We start from the raw sequence: 18,314 nt of genomic DNA, 5'->3' as shown, positions 1-18,314 counted from the left end.
ACCTCATCATCAGATTCAGCACACACACACACAAAATTGAACTTCAGTCTAATAGATTGACTTACTGTAGATGTTCTAAAAAAAGGAAATTGCCTTAGGTAATATTTGAAATATAATAAATCAGTTTAAAGAATAAAACAGTACCATATATCTTAATGCCCCAAATCATCATGGAAACATTGATTCATCTGAGGTTTCTATGAAAAAAAAAAATCCCTAACTATTCAATGTTAATCACCTAACAGGAAACATTTATTTAAAATATTCAGATAGGAAGTGTCAACTAACAACAAGTAACAGGAATTTCTCTTTCCCAATAACTTAAAGAACTTTTTGGTACTTTATTATGAATCATAATGCAGTGCTGCTTCAATATTTCAATAACTTATATAAAAAAGGATCCAATGGCTACTAAACTATAACAGAGAAGACACAATTTGGTTATCTGTGTACGTATTACTAAATAGTTTGAGATTATTATGAGTGCATGTGTGTGGGTATACACAAATATTTTGGATAACTTTTCACTTATTTGTATTATGTATGAAATGAATTTTAAAATTAATGATGCATTTTCTCTGTTTCTATATAAGTAAAGACACATCTAGACATATTAAGCCAGAAGTAATTATGGCTTGCTTAATATTTAACTTAGCTGTTCTTAGATATTTTCCAGTTAAATATAATTTATGTAAATGTTGTATTAATGTTTGCTGCTCTAGATAGCCTAACCATAGTCCTTAAAATCTCCTAAGAATTTTATAATGCTAAAATAATATTCTATAATGTCATTGGATTGTCCAGTTACTTTTCTATAGATTTTTCTTCATTAATCATTATAAGTTAGTTTAATGCTGTGAACATTGAATCTTCTTTTAAATATCTACTTCTCAAAACCTCTTCAAAATTACAGTATTGGTTGGGTGGTGCATTACAGTTTTGGTAGGTTGATGCTAGTAGTGACAATTTGTACTCTTCTTACATATTATTAAACTTCTACTGCAGGCAATTTTTTTGTGCTTTTCCACTGGTTAAGATTTCAACAGAACTAAGCAGAATCAGGAAATTTGTGTTTAACTGAGAGCAGAGCAAGAGATCTGGTGCAAAGCGGTGCTGGCAAAGCTTCTGTGAGGCTGCAGATGTCAAAGGGTGCTGCTGTAGGGTGGCTTAACATTCTTAAAACAAGCATTGGGAGGCTGGGCTGATATTGTACGATGATATTCCACCACAAATCAAAACTGATGGAGTATCCCAAGGAAAATAACAGCTTCAAAACATGCATGGAGAAAGCATTCTGGAAAACACTTCAAACACTACAGCTTCAGTGAAGGCAAAGCCTTTGTAAAGGCTGGCAATAAAACAAGGCTTAATGACCATGGCATAGGGAGCTTGGAGATTCAGCCAAGTCAAGCTTAGATGAAGAAAACAGAAACATAAAAAAGGGAAATATTTAGGGGACCAGATGTGATACAATTAGTATAATATATGTAATTTTTTTAAAAGAGTAAGGAAACAGGTTATAATTAAGTTGAATACAAATTGAACAATATAGCACTGATAACCGATTACTGAAAACCTAATAAAGTATAGTAGGATTCTCAACTATACATATGCAAAAGAAATGGCACTCCAAGACTTTTGCAACACAAGAGCAGGATAGAGAATGACCAAATAATAAGACAATTGCTACAGATGTCCAAGAGAGATGTGGTGCTAGAACTAAGTTCATGATAATTCAGTAGTTATGAATTGGGGTGTTATTTTTGTTAGATTTAAATGTGTTACTTCTCTAGGACTCAATTATAAACTCTAGCCATAATGGGATTAAACTATTGTAAATCAATCCCTTTTGTTTGTCTCATAATTATCACACGATTGAATAATTCTAGTGAAGCATTCTTTTCTGATCCTTTTGAACCTGATGGAAGACTGTAAATAAAAAATTAAATGAGGCACAATATTGTTTTCAGGGAATATATATTAATACAAGCTTATCTACTGACCATCTGGAAACTAGAAGATGCTCAGGCACAAATAATTATGTCCATATATGCCTCTTAAAAGATGCAATTACTCACATGAGTTGCAAAATCCCTATCTAGGTAATGTAAAAGGGAATAAGCATACTCAAAAGAGCTAGGATTCACAAGGCTCACGTACTGATACTATTCCCATAATGTTAAAAAAGATCCTATATTTTCAATCATTAATTTCTTCATCTGTTAAATTAATACCCTGTGCATTACTTGGTACTCGATTAACCAAATGTACTGTGCAAGTTTTAAACCACAAAATAAATATTAAGTGCTATTTCCTTGATGGTACATCTTCATATCATTCTTGTGTGTGCTGGTATGCTCAAAGAGTGGACCTCAGGTCTCTGGACATGGGGCTTTTATTTTCTATTTTCCGATTCAATTTCCTACTTTGGCAGATAACTGCAGTTATAATAGGAATCTTTCTTCTTTTTAACTTTTTTTATCATGGTTAAATTTAAACTGAAGTATGTTAAGGTCACCAATATCTGGGTCTGAGGTAATGTTCTCAAAATAGGGACAGGAAGAAACTAGATTGAGAAAGTCACCATATAGCCAGGTATCAAGCAAAGTAGGTATGAAGAGATGTGGCTTGTTATTGTTTGGTTATGAGGTGTCCCCCTAAAGCTCCCATGTTAATTCAGAAATGTTGACAAGTAAAGTGGTTGGATTGTGGGAGCTATGGCCTAATCAGTCTATCCTAATTTGCATGGGTGGTAACTGTAGGCTGGTATGGCATGGCTGGAGGAGGTGGGTCACTGGTTGCATGCCCTGGAAGAGTTTATCTTCCCTGAGGCCCTTTCTTTCTCTCTCTGCTTCCTGACCCCACAGTGAGCCAAGAAGTTTTCCTCCACTTGCCTTTATACCATGATGTTCTGCCTCATCTTGGGCCCAGAGCAATGGAGTCATCCCACCATGAACTGACCCTTTGATACAAAAGAGACCAAATAAATGTTTCCTCCTCTAAGTTGTTCTTCTCTGTTATTTTGGTCACAATAACAAAAAGCTGACTAAAACAAAGCATTTCCCCATCAGTACCATATTTGTGATTTTTAAGGAAAATAAACAATGAAAAATTTAAATAAAATATACCAGAGGTTGTTGATCAACTGACTGCTAAAGGAATCAAGAATCCCATTTTTTAATTGAACAGTAATGCAGTATTCTTGGATTTCTAAAACACCATTTGGAAAATCACAATCTTGATATCTTTTTGTTTTATGTGTGTGTGTGTGTGTGTATGTGTATGTCTTAAATATATATGTCTTCTTTTCTTCCCCAGATTATGCCCTTGGAAGTCCTTCTGTCACCATTCTGAAGCTCAAGTAGGAAATATCATCTCCCATATCTACAAGTTGTATTGTGGTATGATAGTGACTTTCAAATTTTTATTTCTAAGATTTCTTTTCTGGGATTCAGATAAAGAGGTTTTAAAATTCCTTAGATAGTCTATAATCTCAGTGGCTTGAGAGGCTGGGGCAGGAGGATCATGAGTTCAAAGCCAGCCTCAGCAATAGCGAGGTTCTAAGAAACTCAATGAGACTGTGTCTCTAAATAAAATACAAAATAGGTCTGGGGATGTAACCTGGTGGTTGATTGCCCTGGGTTCAGTCTCCAGTACTAACAAAACAAAACAAAACAAAACAAAATAAACAAACAAACAACAACAAAAAAAAAACCACATTGCTTAGGCAGATCTGTTCAGTGGTTTAGATTCAAAGCCCATGTGCCTAAACACTAAAATATCCCTTACACTCCCTTTGCATGTTCTTATCATTGCATACATCAGGTGATGCTCCACTTTTAGAAGGGAGAATTGATTATGACCATACTATGAGTTCTTTGAAGACAATGTATATTTTAAACTATCTTTATATTTTTACTAATACTGTATTGGTACATAGTACAGATGAATGAACATTGAGTAAAATATTTTTGCCTTCCTGGCCAACAATGATCAATAACAGAATTACCTAAATTATTTTCCATGTGCACCTATGCTATGGAATATTTTACAGGAAACATGTTTCATGGTCAAATGAGTTTGAGGATTCATTTGGCCTACTTCCTCCTATTACAATTTTACAAATCACATCAACATATTATGGGGGTCTGTGAATAAATATTATAAGGAAATTTGTTTTTTTTTTCATTGAGAATTTTTTGGATATATTTTTACTTCAAAATCACTTCTGTCTTCCATCTACCCCCAGGAAGAGCTATCACATCTTGTGGGACTATTGTTTTCAAGACTGTGCTCTGGGAAATACTGATTTAAAAGATAAAGACAAAAATCACTTAGCCAGACACTAAATTACCATTATACCTGACTGTAAGCTCATTTTGTGTCTTTCTACTACTACAGATATCCTTCATATATCAATACTCATTCTTATCTTCAAAGCATAAAAAACTTTCTTATCTGTCTGCCTTAGCTCTGAATATTTCTTGCACTTCTTGATCCTAGAATAGCTCTCCACATCTGCCTCATCCTTCATTACTCAGTGCAGTTTTGACCTTTGGACTAATGCACAGCTCACATCTCCAGCAAAAGCCACCTTCTCCTATGAACTCCTTTAGTAATTTTTGCCTAAGCCACTAATTTCGCTGTTAATAATACACCATTTTGTCAAAGATTTCTATTGTTAACTAGAAAGCTTATTTAGATTTAGCAAACATATGTTTTGCTTTTCAAAAACATCCTTGAATTCTTTCCCTATACCTGAACTCTCTCCCCTGTCCACCTAAGAGAGTAAATACAACAGACACAACATAAGTGGATGATCTTTTGTTGTTGCTTCTAAAACCAGTGAAAGACTTTTGCCAAAATTACAAGTTTAGTGTATACTGATGCTTTGAAAGAGATTTCAGATGATGGAGAGTTTATATTTTTCATGTTGCAACAGATTTGATTCACCTTGAGATTACTAGAAGAAAAAAAATATGTATTTTAAAGACATTGCCTGGAATTTTTTTTTTCAAAAGGAAAAAAAAAAACATATTCAAGAACTAAAGGTAAACTGCATCCATTATTATTAACTATTGATGCACCATAGTAACTTTATCAAACACCATTTGTGTCTCTGCTTATACTGGGGAAAAAGTAAATTACATTAAAATATTTTATCTTTGATTGGAATTAAATTCTAAAGTAGTTCTTTGCTTACAGCTTAATGAGACAAATGTACTTTCCTGAAAACACATAACTGAAAGATGAAAGCTACAAATGAATATCCTTTTTTTTAATCACTAAGCAATACCCATATACTATGACAGAAACCAATAAACACTGCAAATTAGTTTCGCCAGCATATGGAATTTCCCCAGGAGCTTTCTGGATGTCTAAACCACTACCATGAAATATATCAAATACTCCTACCTCCACTCTACACTTAATATCTGTCATGATTCTGCCTTTAGAAAGACAAATTAGTCATATGGTGACAAGTAGTTCAGTAGCTACCTGACAAGTCAGTTGGTTTTTTTTTTAAGTTGTTTTAATTTTGATTTTGAAGTGACATCTATTGTTAAGAATTTGGCAGATATAACCTTATAGCTGTGAGTATGTGAATGATATCTTTTAGCACTTATTTACTCATTTTACTTGAAATATTTCTGCAAATATACATGGAAATGATTTTTCCCTGATTTCATGTAAATATTATGCTGTACTTTAGACAAGCCATCAGCAAAGGATTCCATTTTTCCCCCTAAGATGTGCTTTCCAACACTCTTCAATGTTTTTAAACATGAGTTGCAACAGGATCAACCTGCACTGTTCAGTACCCCTGGACTAGCCGAGCTATCAGTTACTCTTGAGGAAATGTCAGGAGGAGACATTAAGAACTCAAATGGGATTCACTATGTCACATATCAGCAGTAACAGGCTTTGTAAAGTTGTCTGGAAGTAGTACATGGGAAATGTTAACTTTAAAATGGGAAGTAATGAATGATGTACTGGACTCTCTTTAATGCAAACTTTATTACTCGCATTGGCCTTTAAACTACTAAAGCTATCATGGATATTATTTCTGGTCCTTTTGAAAAATATAGATTCTTTGCTTCCTCAAGATAATTCATGAAATGTAAATGAAGGAGGTATTTGAATCAGAAATATAGCAGTTTTTCTCCTTGACACTATTAGCTACAAATAAACAGTATTCAGACTTTGTTAAATTCTTTCCAAAAGGGATTTTCTGTATAGTCCAATGTAAATCTGGGGTGAAAGGATCTAGTTATATATAGTAATATTACATCTTTACTTATATAGAATAAAGTACCTGGTTTTATCCATAACTATGCCTGGTATTTGTTATTTGCTCCATCAATATTTATGAAAGAAAAGGAAGAAAGAGGCAAAGGTTACAAGAGGACCCTGAAATAAGTCCGTGTTAACACAGAGGAATCCTAGAAGTCTTATCCTCTAGCACACATGTCAAAAATGAATCTAAGATACATTAAGAGTAACAGGTTATTGCTGGCAGAGCTGGGTCTAGAACCTTAGTCTGAATCCCAGGCTGTTGCCTGGGTAGACTGATGCCTTTCCAGGATATCAGGACTGACAGGAGATAAGTAGAATATATTGACAGATATTTTTTGTTGTTTCTCAAAAAATCTATAGATTTTCCATAGTTCCCCTACTTTGTGCTATTTCCTTATCTTTATGTTTAGAAAATCCAGCAAGCTATAAACAGGTTTTAAGAAAAAATAAAGAAATGTGACATTAAGAGATGTCACAAATGCTGAGATATTCAGTATATGTTGTATTCTACCACTTATGCTGCAAATGTTAGAAAAATAGCATGCACAAATAAAACCCAAGGCACTAATGAGAGGGTCTGGTACCATATAATGTCTTAAATCCTCGCCAAGGTTCATTACTATGCCATGTTGATCGTGTCATTTTTAGTAAATTTAGGACTGACTCCTTCCTGGATGACAGTAAATGCAGATGCTGTGAAGTTACCTTTGAAGCTCTGTCAGTGAACTTGTCAGAAAACAAAACAGAATATCTTTAAGAAAACAGAAAGTCCAACTCTATACTTTCTTGTCTTAATACAGTGAAATTTCATGTACACTCCCTGCTAAAATTTTAATTTACAAGTAAAGTCTGAACAAACATGATTCACAGAAAAACAAATCATCTTTCTATTTTTACACAAAGACTGTTATCTTTTTTTAAAAAATTCTGGAAGAAGTCAATTTTTAACTGCAGTTTCAATGTTGTGCAAAAATATCTGATTGATTCTTTTTAAAAATCTTGTTAATTTTGGTTTGCTTTTTAAATGTTTTATTTGCAAAAGAAAAATTAAGTGTGTATTTCACTGAACAAAAACTCTCATTATATCTAGGTAAGACTGCTTTCAAATTTCTCTTTGATAAATAAAATTGGATGTATAAATGTTGAGATATAGGCCTGGGGTTGTCTGGGTTTGATCCTTAGCACCACATGAAAATATGAAAATAAATAAATAAAATAAAGATAAAAATAAACACAATAATAAATTATAAAGAGTTGATGTATTATATATATATATATATATATATATATATATACATATATGTATGTATGTGTATGTGTGTATGTGTATATGTGTATGTGTATATTTCCTCCCCCAAAATGATATTGTCTTATTTTATATTGCTTTCATGCAATTAAAATTGTGGGCATGAAATTCCTTCTAATTATAAGTCATATTTGAATAAAATGGAGAATAGTATTCTTTGTTGGTTGATTTATGTAAATTTTTTGAATGAATCTGTGGCTGTCACCTCAGATCTTCCTAGCTGGAAGCAAGAAAAATGTCCTCCATATGCCCATGGTCACAATTTTCTCTGTTAGGAACTAGGAACTGAAATTAAGATATTGTAGTTAAGTTTTGGCTAGTCTCTAAAAGAGAAAACTTGTGAACTGTTGGGAGCTTTGACTCAGTTATATTACTACGTGGACATTAGGTAAGAGAAAACCATTTGCAGAAAGTTAAGACCATGGAACTGCAGAAGCGCTGATGAAGATGCACAGCATCCCTAAGAGCCTGACTACTTCCCCCATCCGTGCATTCAATCTCAAGGTCATGCTAAAACAAACCTTGATTATCTGAAACAATTCACATTTCATTTTTGTTTTGTTTCACATTGCTTTTCTACTTAAAGTCTCTCAATTTGGTTTTGTAAGTAGATTATTGTTGGGGACCCAGGACTCAAATATGGTTGTTGTTGGTGGTATGTATTATATATGAAAACGAGAATGATGATAGATTTAAAAATTTTTAATAATAAATACATCTGCTAGATTTGAGGGACTCATGGAGTGGGATGAACTATAGACTAACAGGATAAGAAAGCTATGGGTATCCATCATGCCCAGCCCATCTGTGAAGATGCCACCAGAAGCCAATGGATAAAATCTGTCAGGGCAGAATATATAATCAAGGAGGTTTAACTGGTGGTTCAGGAGAAGAGAGGATGCAAGGAAGACACAATCCAGAGTGTATTACAGTGCTGTGTGATATCTAAAAAATAGAATTTAAAACTTGAGCTATACCTGAGGGAATCTGTGTTTCTACCTAGAAATACTTTGACAGGTGTTGTTAAGACAGTGCCCACCTACCAAAAGTAACTGTAAAATGGATCTTGTTGCAGAAAACAGTTAAGTGCCACAGTGCTGTATTCTGGTGGTTCTCATCCAGAAGTGATTTTGCCCCTGGGAACATTTGCCAATAACTAGAAACATTGTTGGTTGCTAGAACTGGAGTAAGGGTTATCAGTGTTATCCAGTTAGCTAAGGTAATGAATTCTTCTAACCTGATACCCAATAAACATGTAAAAAAATTGATGTAAAATGAAATAAAAGAATAGATCTATGCAATATCAAATTTTAAAGGAAACAGTGGAGTAATATTTTATCCACCCTGTCTCTGCATTGAGCCTCAGAAAGGGTTAACTATATTGTCCAAAGGTTCTCAATGATGCCAAGTTTCACAGAGGCATTCTTTCACACACCCAAATTCAGCAATCCTGTTTGACTCTCCAGGAAATATCAGAATCCTCCCATATTTAACTTCAATGCTATTAGTTTCCTATTACTTCTGTTAACAAGTTGCTAGAAATTGAGTGCTTTAAAACAACCCAAATTTTCATCTTATAGTTCAGAAATTCAAAATAGGTTTCATTAAGTTACATTCCTTTCTGGGGCTCTAGTGAAGAAACTGTTTTCTTTGACATTCGAGTTTCAAGAGATGCCCACATTTCTTGGCCCCTACCCATCATTAAGACGAACAATGATGAGTTGAGTCTCAAGACAACATCTCTCTGGTCCTCACCCATCTGCCTCCCTTTCCCATATGTGTAATGAACTGAAAGAATGTGTCACTCCCAAAAGTCGTTTGTTGAAATCTAATTCTCTAATATGATGACATTTGGAGGTGGGGCCCTTGGAAGGTAAGTCAGTGATAAGGGTGGAGCCTTTGTAAATGTGATTATTGCCTTTATATGAAGGGTCAGTGTTAGCTTTGTTATTTCTACCATATTAGGAAACAATAAAAAGTAGGACATCTGCAAACTAGTAAGCCAGATAATGGATCTGCTGGAAACGTGATCCAAATTTCCCAGTAACCAGAAGTGTGGGAAATAAACGTTTTCTTCTTGTTCCTTTCATCTTCTTTAAAAAAAAAAAAAAACAAAAAAACAAAACAAAACAAAACAAAACTTCTGTATATATTTCCCCCCACACAGTGTGTGTGTGGGTGGGTGTTGAAGATTAAACCCAGGGGTGCTCCTCAGTCTTGCTGAGGCTAGCCTTGAATGTACAATCAGCCTGCCAAATCACAGGGATTACAGGCATGTACCTCCACACCAGATAAAACTTTGTTGTCTAAGCCACCTGGGGCAATAGAATTTGTTACAGAAGCCAAAACTAAGACACTGTGTGAGAACCTTTGATTATATTGGGCCCAAGGAGATAGTTCATACTATCCCCTTCAGGTCAGCATGTTAATATAATATATGCATAGATCCTAGGAATACAGACCTCTTGAAGGGGTGCATTATTCTGCCAACCACACTCACTGAAAGAGCATTTCACAAATATCTAAATACAGTTTATTAAGCTACATTAGTCATAGAATTGAGCTTTGACATTTGAAAGGGAATAATTACATTAGACATTTGAACAAAAATAGTAAGCAATGAACGTCTACACTTCCCTTCCCTATCCTCTCTTGTTATGGGTTAGCATCATGTATATCTAAAAGCAAAAAATAAAAAAGTACAAGAAAAAAAATTAGTAGGCAAAACCTCAATGTTTTAGACAAGTTTCGAGAGTTGTGTAGAAGATTCTTCTGAACATAATACACCTTTGAGAATGTAACAACAAATAAAATTGTAAGAATTAAGGAATCACAGGAGAATACTGAGTCAGGAAATAGCTATTAATTTAATTAATAGCTAGTTCCCTGGCTCTAAGAATGCAATTATTTGTGTCAAAAACTCCCCAAAAGATAAAAAATATTCTTCCTTCCTACACTGGGAACAAAATCAGAGCAAGTGCTGTAGAAGAGTGGGTGAATATGACTGTGTTGTAGGTGATTCCTCCTGGTGAGGAGGAAACCAGAGATGACATTTCAAAGAGACTGACAAACTTGGGCTCAATGATATCAATCATAGTTTTCTACAAAATAAAAACCTAAGCCTTTGATATGTTTTATTAATATAGTAGAAATTCAGCAAAATGGGCATAAAAATCATTTAACTGCTTCATAACAATATTTAGGAGAAAATGGAAAAACAACAAAGAAGTAGATTGATAATGCATTTTTCCCCTAAGAAACCAAAACATTTCTACCATATCTATTGTACATTTCATTTTGAAAATATCACAAATACCACTGCACAGAATGATGGCTCTGAATAGATAAAAACCTACAAAACTTTCTCTTTTAAACAAGTCGAGGAAATAAATGGTGCATTTTTAAATGGTTTACATACTAAAATAATAAAATGATGATTAGGAACAGAATGAAAACTTTCAGCACTTAAAAGAATTTTCCTCTATCCAGAAAACTAAGGTCAATACAGAAAAGAAATATATTTAAAAAAGCAAAGAAATCTCCAATGTACAAAAATTCATGAGTTTAATCATCAAGTTAAAGCTTCAGAACAGGAACTATTAAATTATATAAATAATGTCAACCAAGTAATATTTTTAAAAAAGAGGTGTGTGACATATGCATTGTTACAAATGAAGGCTGTTTGGCTTAGCAATTATTTTAATCATACATCCCAGGTCTGGTTAAATGCATTTTGAGGTCCTGGAAGACTCTGAACACATTAACATTCTTTTATTCCTCACAATGCCTAATAGTTACTTGATCTTAATAGGCAACCTTGTTTTTTGTTTACTGCATTCTCAAGTGAAGAGTATTGACATTATTAAACATAATAAATAATATTAAATACCATAGAGCTCTATGACAATTTTCTAAAAATTCAAATCCACTGTTACATAAGTATAGTATACTCTATGTTTCAAGTTATGCTTCCCAATTTTACTTATAATACTAGTCCAATTAAACACCCTTGGCAAAGAAAAATGAGTACTGGTTCCATCATTTGACAGTAATAAGATAAAGAGGTTTACAAGGCCCATTGTAAAGATCATAACACTTTATAGTGCAAGTGCATTTGGTCCAATCTATTTATCACACATTTTCTTTATCCATTCATTCGTGGATAGATACCTAGACTGATTCCACATCTTGGCTGTTGTGACTATTGCGGCAAACAACATATGAGTGCAGATATCTCTTTGACATACTGATTTCATTTTCTTTGGATATATACCCAGTAGTGGGACTGCTGAATCATATGGCAGTTCTATTTCTAGTTTTTTTGATAATAATCTTTTTGAAAATGTAGATTACATAAGTGTATATATTTATATAAAATTATTTTTATACATAAAATATAATCTATATGAAATTTTTAAAAGCGCAGGTACATTTTAAGTCCTTGAGAACATAAAAAAAATACACAGGAATTTATTTTCAAAGTTTCTTCTGAAAGCAACATAATGAATCATCTTTGGATGGTAATGAAAAATTTTACTCTCAGGTACACTTGCATGTGACTAATAGCTTTAAAATAGCAAACAACTTTACAATAACCAAAGAAAGAAACTCCTGTGGCATTAATCCACATACTGTAACTGATTGATATTGCCTTCTCTAATATCTCCCACAATTTAAGATAAAATCCACTGTATTCTGCTGCAATTGAAAAAAATATTTATTAAAAAAACTCTCAGTACATAAAAAGTAGACATTTATGGCTCTCAAAAGCTGGAATGCATTATGTTACAATGACCATGTTGTGTTCACTGTTCCTGGATTTCTAGTTCTACTCAGCATCCTTTTTGTAGGAAAGGGATACACCTGGGAAGCTTTCTTAATTTAGTTCCTTTCATCTGAAAATTTCAAAAGCTTTGCTGATGGCTATTATTTACAGTAGCTGAGTAAATGGGAGCAGTGAGCCAATGGGAAGCCATAACTATTCTATAAATGAATTGCAAAGGAGTAGAATCTTGCTTAAGAAGTCAGGATGTAAAATGTCTTAGGCATCTGCTGCATTCTGAACCCATATTCCATTTTTCCCTCATCTTTCTCTTTTCTGTCACCTTCTTCCCATATCCTTGGATTAATAATAACCTGGGTCACTTATTTCAACACATGGAGATACTATACCCTAATTTTTGAAAAAAAAAATTTAGGCTAGCTGCTGTTCTGCCTTTGCGGGCTGCTTCAAATGTTGGGTGAGGTATATATGACACTATGACACGCAATCTGAATGTAGGATATAAATTGTGCAGAGGGAACAAAAGTAGAGAAAAATAAGTCTTTAAAGTCAAAATTGATGGAAAATAGATGGAGAAAATTTGCTACATTGGTTAGTGTTTTCGAATCTTTATGAAAGCAAGTCTACAGCAAGTGATTTTAGAGACTATGAAGACAGCAGATGAGGAGAGTTATGTATAAGAGTCAGCAATGTGTGGCTAAACTTGTGGGGAAAGGGGATGACTCCTTGTAAATATAATAGAACATTCATTAATAAAATATCTAAGAAGGATTTCCCAAGACACAGCCTCCACTTTTGGCCCACTGAGCTTACAGGTATCAAAGTTCATTGTGTGCTTCCTGGAGGTGCAGCTTAGAGTCCAAGAATCTGTACAAACTTTTTAGAGATTCTGTGCTAAATCTGAAAGTATAAATGCTCTAGAAAGCTCTAGATAAAATGTTCTAGATAAAACCTTCCACAATGATCAGTACCAAAGAAGCATATCAAGCTCTGGGAACTTGTACCTACCTTGCTACATTCCATTTGCTAACATGAAGAAGTAAACTTGAAAGAGGAACTAAGGATGTATGGGTCCATCTGGGGTCAGAAGTCTCACTCAGGCCATTTCCTGGTGTCAATACACTTGTATGGTCTCTCTTGCAATGCAGTCCTGTCATCTGTCCTGAAGTTTTGCTCCCTGCTTTTCTATTAGTTTAGCTTCAAATGCAGCCCAGTTAAAATACCAATCTATATCAGTATCCTTAGACTTTCCTGTAATCTGACCACACTGCCAAATTTTTTCTTACCTTACCTTCTACTTACCTACTTGTACTGACCTCAGGAACAGAATCTGAAAAGGTAGAGCCCAAATTTTGATCAGCATGTCGTCTGACAGTCACTTTCTCACAGTACTGCTAGTCCTCACTCACTTTGACCCTCTTGATCTATAATCAATGAATAATGAATTCTCAATGATTTTATTCGATGAAGATTTCTTAATCACATTAATGATATTATACCAATATTTTTAAAGAATAATCCTTACTCCTGAATCAGAAACCTTAGTGTTCTTGTTATGATCCACATTCCCAGTCTGCACAGCCTACTAAATTGGCATCTCTGTGTGCAGGAGTTAGGAATCTGCATCATAAAATCCCTGCAGGTAATTTTTATGCACATTAAATTTTGAGAATCAGTGAAAACACAGTGGTTGTCCAATTAATTAATTATTTACTTCATGAAGTTGTTTCATAAACAATAATTTATTGCTTTCTATGTGTCAGTTACTTCATAGGCTCTGAGAGTATAAAGATGGTTTAATAAGAGTGTAGTACTGCATGCCAGTGGGGAAGACAGACAAATTAAGGGATGACAGGAATGGAGTATGATAGGTGCTCTTACAAATAAAGGGGGCCTATCAGTACATGGAAGGATTGCCCCTCTCAGTTCTGGTGATTCTGCTGGTCAGCTGTGCACTCTGGTAACATGACTATGCTTTATTAGAGTAGTTGTTTGCTGTTTATTCTAAATGATGAAAAAAAATAAAATGCTTTTTATAAACTTGTCCAATGAGCCCACAGTATAGCTCCTTATTGTACAACCCTTTTGCATTCAGACATTTATAAATTGCATAATTGTTGATATACCAGTTGTTCTGTTCAGACATAACCCCCAAAATGCCACAACAAAAGAACCATGTTTATACAGCCAAAATGCTCTTACTACTAGTTTTATCATTGCTCAGCAAGGCATTATAAAATGTTTTAAAATAATATAACAGTTACTGCTGTTTCACAGCCACAGATTTATTTAAATATTAATGTATAAAATTAGCTATGGATAAATTACCTATTGAGAAAATATGTGTGAAAATTATCATGTAAAGAATAACATTCTGAAAAAAAATCTTGAACCACCTATATATTATTTCTTAACAATTTCCAGATATTGGAGTGAGGTTTTTGTAAATACAGAATATTTTAATACAATTATTATAACACTACATATATTTATAAATGTTGAAAGTTTTATACAAAATTACATCAGCGACGGGATATCTAATTAACTCTTTTATTTTTAAAAGAGTAAAATTAAACTCAAATTTTTTCAAATGCAAGATGCTCACATTCATTCATTCAAAACAATATTTTTTCTCTAATGTAACACAAGCACCATGGGTACATCATGGACTCTTTCTACAGAGAGGACCATGGCTGGAAGATAATATGGTATGATGAGTGCTATAATAGTTACTACTGAGCCATATATACTGCTAAATATACTAAAGATTATGTTAAATTCAAAATATTTTAAAGTATTCTTCAACCACTATACAGTATGACAAAAGCCAGCAATGAAAGAAATCCAGGATGAATAAAGCCTGTCCCCTAAGATGAAGAGCCCAACACATCATAATTTAAGTTAAAGTTAGGAAGGTGGTAAGAGGAGGGTGGCAAGAGCTCCAAAAAGGTAGGAATGGCTTTCACTGATAAAGCTTCCTGGGAGAGAGAAGTGGGATGAGTCTTCAGGTTTCTATTTACAAAATGTTAATAACAGCACTGTTCATTAATTCTATCACTGACTGAGTTCCTTCTCTTGATCAGCCACTTTACTAGGTGCTAGGGCAATTACTTAATATCCCCACATTTAAGCAAAATGCTACCCCTCACCATGTTAAGTGTGAAGAAATTGCAATTTAGACGTTAAGCACTTTGTCATATGCCACATAACACTACTGTGGAGCCAGGATGCTAGGACAGGTCTTTCTGGCATGAAACCCAAGTGTTTTCTGCCACACTGACCTGAACTACTTTCCTGATAACTGTAACTAAATACAAACAGTCTGTGAAAAGAGAAGGATATTCAGATAGACCTGTCAGTGGTCTTTAGCTCTTTGGTGTTATAACTGAAAGTATCTGGTGATGAAATACATGGTGATGCTCCATTTTTTTGTTGTTTTTGACTCTTTGCAGAGCTGGGGATCGAACGTAGAGCCACACACATGCTAGATAAGTTCTCTATGACTGAGCCATATCCCCAGTCCCAACTTAGTGTTTTAAAAAGTTTATCAATGCACCTGAGATGAGACTATGAAGAAAACTATGGATTTTCATTGCTCCAAATTATTGTCTTTAACACAGGCCATTTGTTGGTTCTCTCAGGTCTCTGAGATCCTTTTGTCTTAGGAACTTGGGTTCCAGCAGATGGTGATAAAATAAAGTACTGCAATGGACTGGGAAAGAGCTTCCCCTGTAATGCCATTTCTTTGCAAACTTAGATTTTTATTTTCCTCTCACCCCTTCAACTAGTACATCCATCAGGCACAGTATTTAGCTCTCTCAATTTCAGCCGCCACTAAGATGCAGCCTCCTCTATCATGTGGCCTAATTTAACAGTTCTTCATCATTCTCTTATCACCAGTTTTTCATCCACTTCAGTCCATTCTATACACTGTTTATTTACATTATCTTCTTTTAAAAACATTTTTTTGCTCACGTATTTATACTAGTCAGTGAGCTTAGCAAAGTATAGGCCATTTCATACTCCACATGTGAGGTGGCCCCAAACCACTCTCAGCCTATTACCTCTATTTCATTATACACAAACAAATAAAAAAACACACATTTCTCATTTTCTACACTGTGTACTTTTGCATTTTGATAAACTATTCATAGAACTAGTGCTAGCTCAAATACTGTGTTCTCTGTGAAGCCTTCATCAGTTTCCCTACACACCATCTCTAGTAACACTTTCAGGAACCTCTTGCTGCCATTTTACAGAAAAGAATCTGTTTTATTGTATCTGAGGTCATAACTTACTGACTTGTATCCTAGTGATCCAGCAGAGTGCAGAGAGTATAAGGAGATGCAAATGAAGGTGGTAAGAGTCAAGGATCCTTTGTGTCTGGGTTTTGGCTGACACTAAGAATTAGCGGAGATGATGCTTAAAAAGAAAAATAGGCAAAAAAGAACAGGATATACACTAAGGAAATTTTACTTAATCTTTCATAGTGAAGAGCCAGAGAATGTTTTTGTTTGTTTCTTAGCCACAGAATGTTTTGATGTTTGCTTGCTTGTTTGCTTACATGTATTAAAGATAGATTGGTAGAACAGTAGGTTGGTTGATTGCTTGGTTGGCAGGTAGGCATCTGGATGGATGGGTGAATGGATGGGTGGATTGTTGAGGATTTTAGAAGAGAAATAAAAACAATCAGAAATCACCAAAGAATAACCAGCAGCCATGAAGATGGACTAAATGAAACTACCAGAATAATCTCTATAAACATCAATCAAATATTTAGTTAATAATGCTTTTTTTCTTTCCCTTCTTAAAATATAAAAGGACTTTGGGGGGCATATTAATAAATTGCTAAGCTCATTTGAAAGGCTATTAAGATTATTTAGCTGATGTCTTTTACTGCCAACAAATATCTCTTTTGTAAACCAAATTAGCAATATTATAGCTACCTCAAACACTGAAATTGGTGCTTACTTCATCCATTGTGACATTGTCCCAAATTCAAAAATATATTTTAAGGGATTAAATTTACATGTATTTTTTTCTATAAACCACCTTGTATTATTAAAAAATTACTCATATCAAGTTAAACAAATAAAAAGAAAGCAACTGGGAAAGAGCATTTTGTAGTTACTTGAAATCCTTATAAATACAAATTAGTAGGACATTATGATTATTTAATTATGCTCATATAACAGAAATATTAAATCTATTATCTGAATATATACATCCTGCTGCTTTTTATGGGAATTCAGCCTTAATTATCAAATAAGCAGTCAACAAAAGTTATGATTTAACTTTTAATTAGCATATTTTAAAGAAACTGAGGAATACTTTTAAATTTAGTAAAATGTAGAAAGTACTCATTTCATTTATTAAAGTACTTATTATTATGCCATGGTTGAGAGTTTTAAAATCAATAACTTTGGCAGAACTCTTATACAGAAGAAAAAAACACAAGTGCTAGGATTTTTAACTTTGTTCTATATTTTTCTAGTGGTAGTCAAAGGACCTTAAATATATCATTGGAATACATAAAGGAAGCATCAGCTACTGATTGATAGGTAGAGAATTTATTGAAAATATGCAGTATTATTTTCCATGGCTGAGAGTAATACTCTGGGGTTTATCTTGCATCTTATTAAAATTATGTTTTCTACTTTGATAAAAAAGTTTAATGAAAAGACTCTGAACTGAACTTGAGTTTTGCTAATATTAGCTGTTAAAATGGGCACACATATTGGCTTATATAGTCTCCTTTATCCTAGTGCAGGATTAAGGTAATAGTTCATTTTTTATTCGACAAGACTACCATGTGTACATAGATGTCGAACCTTCATTCTTAGGAACACACAGATAAACTAAGAAAGAAAATCAGATAAGCAGTAACAACTCAGGAAGATTAACTTAGAGAAAACTGAAAACAATTAA

At 33.8% G+C, this 18,314-nt stretch overlaps 1 protein-coding gene and 1 long non-coding RNA gene across 9 annotated transcripts in view; both read right to left on the bottom strand.

Moving 5' to 3' along the window:
• Nucleotides 1-18,314, bottom strand: part of Kcnd2 (potassium voltage-gated channel subfamily D member 2) — a 457,488-nt gene that overhangs the window by 316,752 nt on the left and 122,422 nt on the right. The window lies entirely within an intron of this gene.
• The window catches only part of LOC131423320 (uncharacterized), a 48,091-nt gene continuing 40,413 nt past the window's right edge, over nt 10,637-18,314 (bottom strand). For 4 of the 5 annotated variants that reach the window (XR_009224713.1, XR_009224714.1, XR_009224717.1 and 1 more), the window contains one exon: nt 10,637-18,314. This exon is cut by the window's right edge. This is a non-coding gene — a long non-coding RNA (uncharacterized LOC131423320). The other variant, XR_009224716.1, reaches the window with a different exon arrangement.

Source organism: Marmota monax, unplaced genomic scaffold (assembly GCF_021218885.2).
Source record: "Marmota monax isolate L192 unplaced genomic scaffold, Marmota_monax_Labrador192_F-V1.1 WCK01_AAM20220418_F8-fsc00027, whole genome shotgun sequence".
Taxonomy (NCBI): domain Eukaryota; kingdom Metazoa; phylum Chordata; class Mammalia; order Rodentia; family Sciuridae; genus Marmota; species Marmota monax.
The sequence above is the reverse complement of the archived record's forward strand: the minus strand, read 5'-3'. Positions and strand labels throughout refer to the sequence as shown.